The sequence below is a fragment of the Tamandua tetradactyla genome, chromosome 14 (genome assembly GCF_023851605.1).
Source record: "Tamandua tetradactyla isolate mTamTet1 chromosome 14, mTamTet1.pri, whole genome shotgun sequence".
NCBI classification, from domain to species: Eukaryota; Metazoa; Chordata; class Mammalia; order Pilosa; family Myrmecophagidae; genus Tamandua; species Tamandua tetradactyla.
Genome location: NC_135340.1, coordinates 52,533,139 through 52,545,264, shown reverse-complemented (window position 1 = coordinate 52,545,264; position 12,126 = coordinate 52,533,139). Strand labels below are relative to the sequence as shown.

General features: G+C 38.7%; 1 pseudogene; it reads left to right on the top strand.

Moving 5' to 3' along the window:
- Positions 1-3,151: 3,151 nt before the first annotated feature.
- LOC143655110 (uncharacterized protein NKAPD1-like) lies at positions 3,152-6,458 on the top strand (annotated as a pseudogene).
- The last annotated feature ends 5,668 nt before the right edge of the window (positions 6,459-12,126 follow it).

Genomic DNA, 12,126 nt, shown 5'->3' with positions numbered 1-12,126 from the left:
GCATTTGACATTCTGATTAGTATGTGTTTCAGAATAGGTTTATTAGGGTGTATCCTGTTTGGAGGGCATTGTACTTCATATATATATATATATATATATATATATATATATATATATATATGTCTTTAATAAGAATTGGGAGATTTGTGGCCCTTATTTCCTCAAATATTCTTTCTGACCCCTTTCTCTTCTCTTCTCCTCTGGGTCTCCCATAATGTGTATGCTTGTATGCTTCATGCTATCACTCAGGTCCCTTAGATACAGTTCGGTTTTTTTCTATTCATTTCTCTATCTGTCCTTCTGACTGTATAATTTTGATTTTCTTGTCTTCTAGTTCACTGATTCTTCTGTCTGTTCAAATCTGTTCTTGTATGTCTCTAGTGTAGTTTCAATTTCCGTTATTTTACTTTTTATCCCTATAATTTCTGTTATTTTTCTTTTTATACTTTCTAATTCTTCTTTTTTCTTACAGATTGCTTTCTTAATATCCTTTAGCACTATATCCACCATTAGTTTATTTCTATCCATATTTTCCTCTACCTCCTTGAATTGATTTGGAGTTTTTTTTGAAGTTCTTTGATTAGTTTTTTGAAATCCATGTCTCCTCTGTAGTTTTAATTTGTTCCCTTGACAGAGCCATATTTTCCTGTTTCTTATATATGGCCAGATATGTGGGCATCTGATTATTTTGATGTGGTAGTTCTTAAGGTCAGTTTCTCCCTCTTGCCTAGGGTGTTATGGTAGTTTGGCTTTATATTAAGTCTCTTCCTCAATGCTTGATCCAGATTTTACTGAAACTTTAGTGTAGCCTGTGTTTGACTGTTCAGATTTTCTCAGGTCTTCTACACCTGTTTCTTGCCTTCAACACATGGTACAACTTTTATGATTACCTTTTTATGTGCAAATTTTTTTTTTTTTAACCTCCAGGAGAAAACTTCCTTTCCTCTGCTCCTTCTATGGGAACCCTGATCTACTCTATTTGTTTTTGTGAAGAATTTTCTCTGTAGCTCCTATGATTTCTTTAACTGTTCTCCCTCACTCAGTGCCCACTTTTCATTACACTTTTCAGTCCTAAGAACCTTAACTTCCTTACAGCAGTTCAGTTTCCCCTATTTTTCCATGATGCTTTTCTACCTCTGGTAAGTTCCTCAATAGGGTATCCTATCCTGGGGAGCCACATGGGGTCAATGTTTGAAAAAGCCCATTTTTTCATTTATGTGATCCAGCAATCAGACTAGGTAGGTGTTTGAACATTTTGCCAACAGTTCTGTCGTGGTCTCTTTTTCTTTCTCTCTTTTTCTTCTTCTTCTTTTTTTTCCCCAGCAAGCCCATTTGTATGCACATGCTTGCCAGCCACTTGGGTTCTATCCTGGGTTTTGGTGGCCTTGGGTCCCTGTATCTGGATATGTGTGGGTTCCTAACTTGCTGCTTCAAGTAGCTCTGTGGTCTGCATCCACTGTAAGAGTTTCCCAGGCCCATGCTGCCTTTGTGTGACTCTTAAGCTGCATGGGACTGAGTGATGAGGAGAGATCCGGATGGGCAGGTCTGGGTCATGGTCTCCTACCTTTTTATCAGTGTGTGTGTGCTTCCTTTTCTTTGATTCAGTGTTTGTGGAGTCTTTCTCTAGTCTCTATTGTCCTCTAGAGTTCCAAACAAGTGGGGTTTGTCTTTTTATTGTGTTTTTGAAGGGAGACTTTTCCAGGAGATGTCTTATGTCACCATTTTGATAACATCACTCTATGGTATGTTTTATTTTAATTTTCACTTATATTTAGTACTTTTTAATTTCCCTTGTTGATTTCTTCTTTGATCCATTGGTTTTAGTTGTTTTTCTGAATTTCCACATATTTTCATATTTACCAAATTTAATTTTGTTATTGATTTCTTGGAAAACATATTCATGTGATTTCAACTATTGAAATAGGTCCAATAAACCTATTGAAATAGGTCCAATAAACCTATTGAAGCTTATTTTATGGCCTAGCATATCATCTATTCTTTTAGGATGCTCTAGTTTCAGAAGAGTGTGAATTTGTTGTTGTTGGGTGGAATGTTCTGTAGATGTGTGTCAGGTCTTAGCTACTTTATAGTGTTGTTCAAGCTTTAATAGCTCTGTTAATTTTCTGCCTAGTTTCCCCATTCTTTATTCGGTATTGAAAGGAATGTTCAATTCCCCAATAATATTGTTGAATTGTCTATTTCTCCCTTTAATGCTGTCAGTTTTTGCTCCATGTATTTTGGGATACTGGTGTTAGGTTTGCATATAATTATTATTGTTATATCTTCCTGACGGAATAGCACTTTAATATGATAAAATTTGCCTCTTTATTTCTAGTAACAGTTTTTGTTACTATTTGATATTGGTATAGCCATTACAACTTTTATATGGCTGTTAATTGCCAAGCATGTCTTTTCCATCCTTTTAAATTTCATTTTTAAACAATTTTTAAATTGAGGTAAATTTACATACAATAAAATGAAGATTTTTTTTAAGTGATGAGTTCAATGCCTTTTCACAATTATACACACCTGTGTATCCATGCCCCCCACAACAAGACATAAAGATATGAAGGGAAACAGGTGGTTCCCCCAAAGTCTTCCTGTTAACAGAGCAGGAAGGAGTATGGTTGTCAGGAACTCAAGGAAATAAATGATTTAATAAAGAAATTAAGATTCTAAATGTCTGCTCTGACTTGTGAGTTTGGAAATCACTAAGTAACTTCAGAGAATTTAGATTAAAATAGAAATGGATAAAATTTAAGACTAAATTTATGTAAGAAGTAGTGGGGAAATTACCTGATATGACAAATATGCTTGAGATTCTAGTCTGGTGCTTCCACATACGAGGTGCAGGTTTGGGTCTAATCCCTTGGCCTCATTGACCCACTGTTTCATCTGGATAAAAAGAGATTGTTGAATTAGGTGATCATTCCAGTTCTTACATGAGCATCTATTATCATAATGTACATACCTGCCTGATTCCCCTTTGCTGAGGCAAGCAAATAGGCACATCAACCAACACAAGAATAGTCTCTAGAAGAGTATCCCAAATCTCCAACAATGTAGAATTAGCCCCATAATGGTGCTACCATGTGTGGTTGTGGTGCATGATTGAGGACCATCCTAGGTTCCTTTGGCTAACACCATTCTGAAGAACGTCATCCTGTACACAGATGCTTATAATAAGATTCAGCAGAGGAATCAGAAATGTGGAAAATATGAGAACTGGAGAAACTGATAGAAGATGCTTACTAAGGGAGCAAAAGGAAAATTCTACCCAGTAGTTCAAGTTGGATACATAGTGGCAGTTTTGATGAAGAAAGTAAAAGATTATTGGAAGCCAAAGCATAACATTCCTGTGACATTGGAAGATGATTTTCTTAAGACTAAATCCTGGAACATGAAGTTATATGGTTATGAAACTAACATGCCTGATAGATGGGGTCACAATGGTTATAAAGAATTATATCCCGCATTCTGGACTTCCGGAGAAGATGGCGGCTTAGTAAGACACGCGGGTCTTAGTTTCTCCTCCAGAAAAGCAACTAAAGAAACAGAAACAATACGAAACAGCTCCCGGAGTCACGACAGAGACCAAAAAGACAGCGTACCCCACTCTGGAACAGCTGAACAGGCAGGGAGAATCCGCTGCGGTGAGATACTCGAGGGGCGCGTGTTTTCCCGGCCGGGGCGGCTGGCGACAGGGGTCCCCTCCACACACGTGGCTCCCCAGTCTGACTGGGAACGTTGGATAGCGGGGCCCTCCCGTCACGCTTGGCGTTTCGGGCCAGCTGGGCAATTAGGACCGGCACTCTCCCAAGCCGTGGCGGCCAGCGACCCCCGCCTTCACGCGCGGTTTCCCGGGCCGACTGCCGTGCAGACAGACGAGCGCCACGAGCGCCACCTACTGGGCAGGAAAAGAAAAACAGAGCCCAGAGATTTCACAGAAAAACCTTTCAACCAGCTGGGTCCCACACCCAGGGAAATCTGATCAAATGCCCAGACACCAGCAGAAAATAATGGATGACGCTCGGAAAATTGAAGATATGGCCCAGTCAAAGGAACAAACCAATAGTTCAAATGAGATACAGGAGCTGAGACAACTAATGCTGAATATACGAACAGAAATGGAAGAAGTCTTCAAAAACCAAATCAATAAATTGAGGGAGGACATGAAGAAGACATGGGCTGAACAAAAAGAAGGAATAGAAAATCTGAAAAAACAAATCACAGAACTTATGGGAGTGAAGGACAAAGAAGAAAAAATGGAAAAAACAATGGATACCTACAATGGTAGATCTAAAGAGACAGAAGCTACAATTAGTGAACTGGAGGATGGAACATCTGAATTCCAAAAAGAAACAGAAACTATAGGGAAAAGAATGGAAAAACTTGAGCAGGGGATCAGGGAACTGAATGACAATATGAAGCGCACAAATATACGTGTTGTGGGTGTCCCAGAAGGAGAAGAGAAGGGAAAAGGAGGAGAAAAACTAATGGAAGAAATTATCACTGAAAATTTCCCAACTCTTATGAAAGACCTAAATATACAGATCCAAGAAGTGCAGCGCACCCCAAAGAGAATAGACCCAAATAGGCGTTCTCCAAGACATTTACTAGTTAGAATGTCAGAGGTCAAAGAGAAAGAGAGGATCTTGAAAGCAGCAAGAGAAAAACAATCTGTCACATACAAGGGAAACCCAATAAGACTATGTGTAGATTTCTCAGCAGAAACCATGGAAGCTAGAAGACAGTGGGATGATATATTTAAATTACTAAAAGAGAAAAACTGCCAACCAAGACTCCTATATCCAGCAAAATTGTCCTTCAAAAATGAAGGAGAAATTAAAACATTTATAGACAAAAAGTCACTGAGAGAATTTGTGACCAAGAGACCAGCTCTGCAAGAAATACTAAAGGGAGCACTAAAGTCAGATACGAAAAGACAGAAAAGAGAGGTGTGGAGTAAAGTGTAGAAAGAAGGAAAATCAGATATGATATATATAATACAAAAGCCAAAATGGTAGAGGAAAATATTATCCAAACAGTAATAATACTAAAAGTTAATGGACTGAATTTCCCAATCAAAAGACGTAGAATGGCAGAATGGATTACAACCCAGCAATACCACTGCTAGGTATCTACTCAAAGGACTTAAGGGCAAAGACACAGACGGACATTTGCACACCAGTGTTTATAGCAGCATTATCTACAATTGCAAAGAGATGGAAACAGCCAAAATGTTCATCAACAGACGAGTGGCTAAACAAACTGTGGCGTATACCTACAATGGAATATTATGCAGCTTTAAGGCAGACTAAACCTATGAAGCATGTAGTAACATGGATGGACCTAGAGAACATTATGCTGAGTGAGTCTAGCCCAAAACTAAAGGACAAATACTGTAAGGTCCCACTGATGTGAACCGACATTCGAGAATCAGCTTGGAATATATCATTGGTAACAGAGACCAGCAGGAGTTAGAAACAGGGTAAGATAATGGGTAATTGGAGCTGAAGGGATACAGACTGTGCAACAGGACTAGATACAAAAACTCAAAAATGGACAGCACAATAATACCTAGGTGTAATGTAACTAGGTTGGAACACTGAATGAAGCTGCACCTGAAATATGGTTTTTTGTTTGTTTGTGTGTTGGTATCTTTTGTTTTTGTTTTTTTCTTTTTCCTTTATATATATATATATGTATTTTATTAGTATTATTATTTTAATTCTCTTCTCTATATTAACATTCTATATCTTTTTCTGCTGTTTTGCTAGTTCTTTTCCTAAAGCGATGCAAATGTACTAAGAAATGATGATTATACATCTATGTGATGATACTAAGAATTACTGAGTGCATTTGTAGAATGGAATGATTTCTAAATGTTGCATTAATTTCTTTTCTTTTTTTTGATTAATAAAAAAAATTAAAAAAAAAAAAAAAAAGAATTATATCCCGAAGAATTTGAAATAGATAGTAGTGACCAGCAAGATATTATGAATGAAAGAAAAACATCTCTCCAGATAAAATCATCTACCCATGAAACCTGAAAACACAGGAAGTCGAAGAAATTCCACAAAGAATACAGGAAAAAGCAAAATGGAAGCCATTCCTCCAGTAAGCAGATTCTTCAAGTGAGTTCTCAGAAGAAACTGGAGTTTCTAATACCAGGATAAGGAAACAACACAAAACACAAGAAAAAATCCAGGAAAAATCTCTCAGAAAATCTGCTTCATTCTTTCTTCAGAAAGTGACATTTCTTATCAGGTGATTCAGCATCCATCAGTTCTGAAGAAAGTGAGGAAAGAGACACTAAGAAAACCAAAGGAAAAAGAGAGAGAAAAAAGTTCATACTCCTGTAGTTAAACAATGAAATACAGGAGAGGACAAAGTAGTATACAAATTGGAAATTGGCTACAGATGAAAGGTCTGCTGAGCGTTCAGAGGATGACTAAATGTGAAGAAAGGTCCATTCTTCAGCTTTCCACGTGACTATATATTTATAGCCCTTTCACCTTAGGATGTTGCCAATGACTCCTGTTCAGCCAGGGGTGAGATCAGGGCTATCTTTTGCCATTTGTAAACATTCTGACCAACTTTTTCTATTTTGGCCTGTTCAACTTGATTCCCTTTTTATTGTTAATAGGAAATCTGGTATTTTGTTATGGAAGTTTCTTGAAGAGATTATTTTTTGAAATTAATCACATTTAGTGTATAGTATGTATTCATACTAGGGACTCAGAAAGCAAAATTCAAGAGTGACCATTGGAATGGTCAGTATTCACACTATTGGAATGTTCACTTTGGAGAAAGGAAGGGGTGGGATCAAGGGGTTGGTTGGAACCAGTGCTGTATAGATTGGTATGACAAGGAAACATTGTCTTGCTCTCTGTCTTACTTTGTATAGCAAGTGGCTTAACTTTTGTTTCCAGCCTTGGTGCTTTGGTCCATCTCTATTTTGACCCCACAGGTGTGGTTTAGTTTACTTAATGGAGAAGTGGGAATAAAAACAAACCTTTTTCTTCAGGCTAACATCCATAGACAGCTATAATTAGCAAATAGGGTCTTCTGTTTCAAACTTTCCTTGCAGGACAGGGTCTATAAAGCTATATTCAGTATATGCCTAAACGTGGTAACTGGATAGTAAATAAAGGGTTTTCTAGTTCCATTGCTGGGTATTACCTAAATGGACTTCGTAATTATTTTTTCAGTTGTCTTTGATAATCCTCACCCAAAATGGGGATGAAGTAGGAGTTAGTCTAATAGTGCTCTAAACAAAATTCAAGTGACTGCCATTTAAATGTGTGTTCTATGTTCATTTCTATGAACTTCAGATTTTCCCTGAAACTAAGATGAATCAGTTTCAAAATGAATATAAAAAGTCAGAGACATACATACTTCTTCCCAGCCTGCTCCCAGATTAAAGCACCAAGAAGAGACCACATCATTTCCCTTTGAAATACTGTAATCCCTAATATGTTCATTCTTAAGGAACTAAAATATCACGATAAAAGGTAAGCAGAACCCAGTGAATTTTTTCATTGTGGAAGAAAAGAGCAAGTACTGTACTGTTACTGTTTTTTTTCCTTGTTGTCACTTCATGGGTTAAGTAAAAAGCTGAAAACTCACACTTTTGAATTGGTCTTGGTTCTTCCACTGATTGGTTATGAGGTCCAGAGCAGGTAAATTAACAATCCTTGGCCTTACTTTCCCTATGTGCAAAACAGAAATACTTCATGATGACACAACAGCATAAGACAGCAGCAGCAGAGTTTAACTTGGATGATACTCCAGCAGGTGGTAATATTTTGTCATTTTCACTAACTACTAAATTTGTTCACTTTATAAAACACTTTTCTGGATAAAGTGCTTATCCTTAAAATATACAGTTGGTTAGAGGTTCCATATCCTTTGATTACAAGCAGGTGCTGTCCCTGGGATTCTTGAAATGATACTTTGGTATTAAATAGTCAATGCTCTGTGGTGAACATTTTAATCCTTGGGACTGATGGTGTTCCATCCCAGCTCTTGAAGGGCTTGGGTTGGTGCAGCCTCAAGACCAAAGAACACATCTGACAAAGAGGTAGACATGAGTTTTATTAAGTCTTATGAATAGGAGAAGACATTTGCAGTGGAGGCTGTCAGGAAAATGGAAGTCAGTGTTCTGGAAGATGGAAGACAGCACTCCACAGAGGGTTTTCTGCAAAGGACAGCTTATGAGGGTTTAAGTCAAGGATGTTCCATAAGGTATGAGAAAAGTTTCAGCAGGGTCTCATGACACAGGGGATAGGAGATTTGTTATCAACATTTCAGGGGAAAGGAGTCTGCATGTTTTACAAGATGAGTGGCTTATGATATAATTTGTACTTTTTTTTTTCCTGAAGAGGTCTATTAACCTTTAATATCTGTCTAGGTTAAGTAGGTGGCTACATGCAGAAACTTACTCTCCATGGAGAGGGAGCCTGGGCCCTAAGTCTCTAGAATCCACACCCACACAGCAGACTAACTTGATCATAAGACAGGCATTGCATCCATATTTTGCAACAATGGTATAAGAGATAGCAGGACACCAGGAGTTTCCCACACAGAAATATCAACCTTGCAAAGAGATGGCACCATGGCCAAGAAAGAGAACTAAACCATTTAGGCAAGAAGTCTACTGATAATTGATCAATATTATGTATGTGATCCTGCATATAATTTAAAACTTGTGAAACATTGTGTGAATGATCAGGAATATATATGCAGTACTGCACATTAATTAGAGCATAGGTGCCATATTGTACTGCAGTGAGGATACTTCAGGCCATTCTATTTTGTGAAACTTCCCTTCTAAGCTGTGTAGTTTCAATTGGCAAGGATATAGCTAGTTTAGAATTATTAAGTACTTGGGCAGTGTGATGGGCTTAAGTTGCCATATATTTTTCAGTAACTATTGTAGCTCCACCTGGTACAAGAATGGCTAAAGGATAATACTACCATGAAGTGCGTTTTATTCCATATTTAGCTTTAACTATTTCTTAATTACTAACAGTTTGGGGTAAAGAGTCATTCAAGGTAGCAGGGACATTGAGTTTGTCCATATATAATGCCCTGCTCAGTTATAGGGTAAATAGGGCCCCCTATTTACCCTATAACTGCAGCTTAGAAGGGAAGTTTCACAAAATAGAATGGCCTGAAGTATCCTCACTGCAGTACAATATGGCACCTATGCTCTAATTAATGTGCAGTACTGCATATATATTCCTGATCATTCACACAATGTTTCACAAGTTTTAAATTATATGCAGGATCACATACATAATATTGATCAATTATCAACCCTGAAATGTTGATAACAAATCTCCTATCCCCTGTGTCATGAGACCCTGCTGAACCATATTGTCCACAGGTCCACAGCCATCCCTGAAGGGAAAAATATGCCCATGTTGGTTGGAGATATTTTTCCAGTGGAAAAAGACTATTGTTTTATAGCTTAACGTAAAATTACACAATTTAGGGGGGGAGTCACCAGTGCCAGTTTGAGGCTTTTACTGTACCCCAGAAAAGTTATGTCCTTTAATCCTCACTCAGTATTGCTGGGTGGGATCTTTTTGATTGTTTCCATGGAGTTGTGACCCAACCAATCGTGGGTGGTAATTTTTGATTAGATAATTTCCATGGAGATGTGTCTCCACCCATTCAAGGTGGGGTTACTTACTGGAGTTCCTCAAGAGGAAAACATTTTGGAAAAAGCTTTGGAACCACCAGACCCAACAGAGTCCAAACAGCCAGAGATCTTTGGAGATCCAGAAGGAAAATGCCCCCAGGAGAGCTTCATGAAACAAGAAGCTGGGAGAGAAAGCTAGCTGATATCATTATGTGCCTTTCCAGCTGACAAAGAGATGTTCTGCACCCACTGGCCTTTCCTGAATCAAGCTGTCTTTCCCTGGATGCCTTAGTATGGACATTTTCATGACCTTAGAACTGTAGACTTGCAGCTTAATAAATTCCCCTTTCTGAAACTGTTTCTGGTATATCACATTCTGGCAGCTTGCAAACTTACACAGATTTTGGTACTGGAGAAGTGGGGTGCTGCTGATGCCAGGCATGTTGGGATGGCCTTTTAAATGGATAAGGGGAAAAGATGCTGGAAGACCTATGAGGAACTTGATAGAGAAGGCCTAGAATGCTTTGAAGAGACTGTTGGTAGAAATATTGACCTTAAAGATACTTCCAACAAGGCCTTAGACAGAAATAATGCATGTGTTATTGCAAACTGGAAGGAAGGAAATCCCTGTTTTAAAATGGCACATAATTTAGCAGAATTGACCACTGGTTTTAGATGGAAGATGTGGTAGCCCACATGGTTGATACAGGGAGCATGAAGGATGCTCTCTGGTGTTGTTCACTAGCTGTTGGTGCATTACTGGCAGCTGGAACTGCTGGCCCAGATTCCACAGGGTTTGATAACTTTGATGTCCACTTTTCTGATAAAGCCATTCTACCACTTTCCTGATTTCAGTTGTGCTACTCCAAACCCATGGAAGTGCATCTGCTTTCACATTCCCAGGTAATGAGTGTGGGCAGGGACAAGATAGTTACCTTTCATCATTGGCAGGTATTCCAGATGTCTTTCTACAATTTTTGTTTCCAGAGGGGGTGACCTATGACTGTCCACTGCTCCTCCTTCCAGGTTATTATCCAAGTCATAAGACCTTTTAAAACAGTCCAGCTGTTGGTACAGATAGCATGTTTCCTGGCTTATGCACTTACCACCCACACTTCTCATAACTCAGACCATTGACTGCTTTGCATAGCGCCAGTCTTCTACCATATCATGTTGCAATGCCACAGCTGTCCATGTGGGAGGCTGCCTGCTAGTGGGTCCATTAGTATACAAAGCAGACTCAGGAATAGTACTTGTGCTTTCTATAGTGGGCATTTCAATAGCTGTTTCAGGTACAGCAACTTTAGCTATTGAATCTTCTGTATTGGGTACTGGTTCAAGGATCTTGTGCATTTTTGCACTCAGAGAGCTGGTATTGAAAAAGCTATGCTGTAGCACATAGGCTTTCTGTTTGGTCAGTGTGCTTAGTTGGGCACTGCCAGATATGGCTTAGAAGCCATGTCAGCTATCCACCCCTAAATAAGGATGGCTGTTTTCAAGGTGACTGGGCATCTTGTGTCAGTCCCTTCACTTGCAATAAGCAGCAATATGCAGCACACAATTGCTTTTCCAGGGGGCTGTATTTCAGTTTTACCTCTTCCCATAATTGTGACCAAAAGCAAAGAGATATTTGTTTAGGATGTTGTCTTTGCTACAGATCCCACCCAAAGCCAATTTACAGGGTGGATTTGGATCTATGCTCCCAGTACTTATGCCTGTTGCTACTGCCCTTTTTGCCTTTTCAAAAGCAGCCTGTTAGGAGGTATCCCATTCCTAGGGATGGCCTTTCCTAATAAATACATATGAAGGCTTTAACATTTAGTCTAAGTGAGGAACAAAAGGTCTCCAATAACCCGACAATCCCAAGAAAGCCATTAGTTGTTTTGGCATTTGCAGTGTGGGGAAACATTGTACCTTATCAATTACAGCAGAAGGTATAGTTATTGCCTTACCCAACAATACAACATCCAAGAATTTGACAGAGCACCCAGGCCATTGTAGCTTGTCGCAATTGACTGACCATCACTGACTTTCAAGGTGAGATAGCATTGAACCTGAGGCTTCTTTTAACTCTGAAAGACAGTTACTGGTTTACATGACATTATCAGTATAGTGGAATAGCATTACACTTGTGGAATTTTCCCACTTAGACAAATCCTTTGTCAGGAAACCTTGGCAGATGGTCAGGCAATGTATATAGCCTTGGGAAAGCATAGTAAAAGTCCATTGCTGGCCTCCGCAACTGTAGATGAATGCAGGCTGGCTTGATTTTTTTTTTTTTTTTTTTAGGGAGGTTCTAAAGAGTACATTAGCAGGAACCAATATAAAAATGATATTGACAGAATTGGGTTCTAATTTTTTTGTAATAAACTGATGATGTTCAGGACTGCAACATACAACGGTGGTGTTACTTTGTTCAGCTCATGATAATATACTGTCATATGCCATGTTCATTTAGGCTTTCATACTGGCCA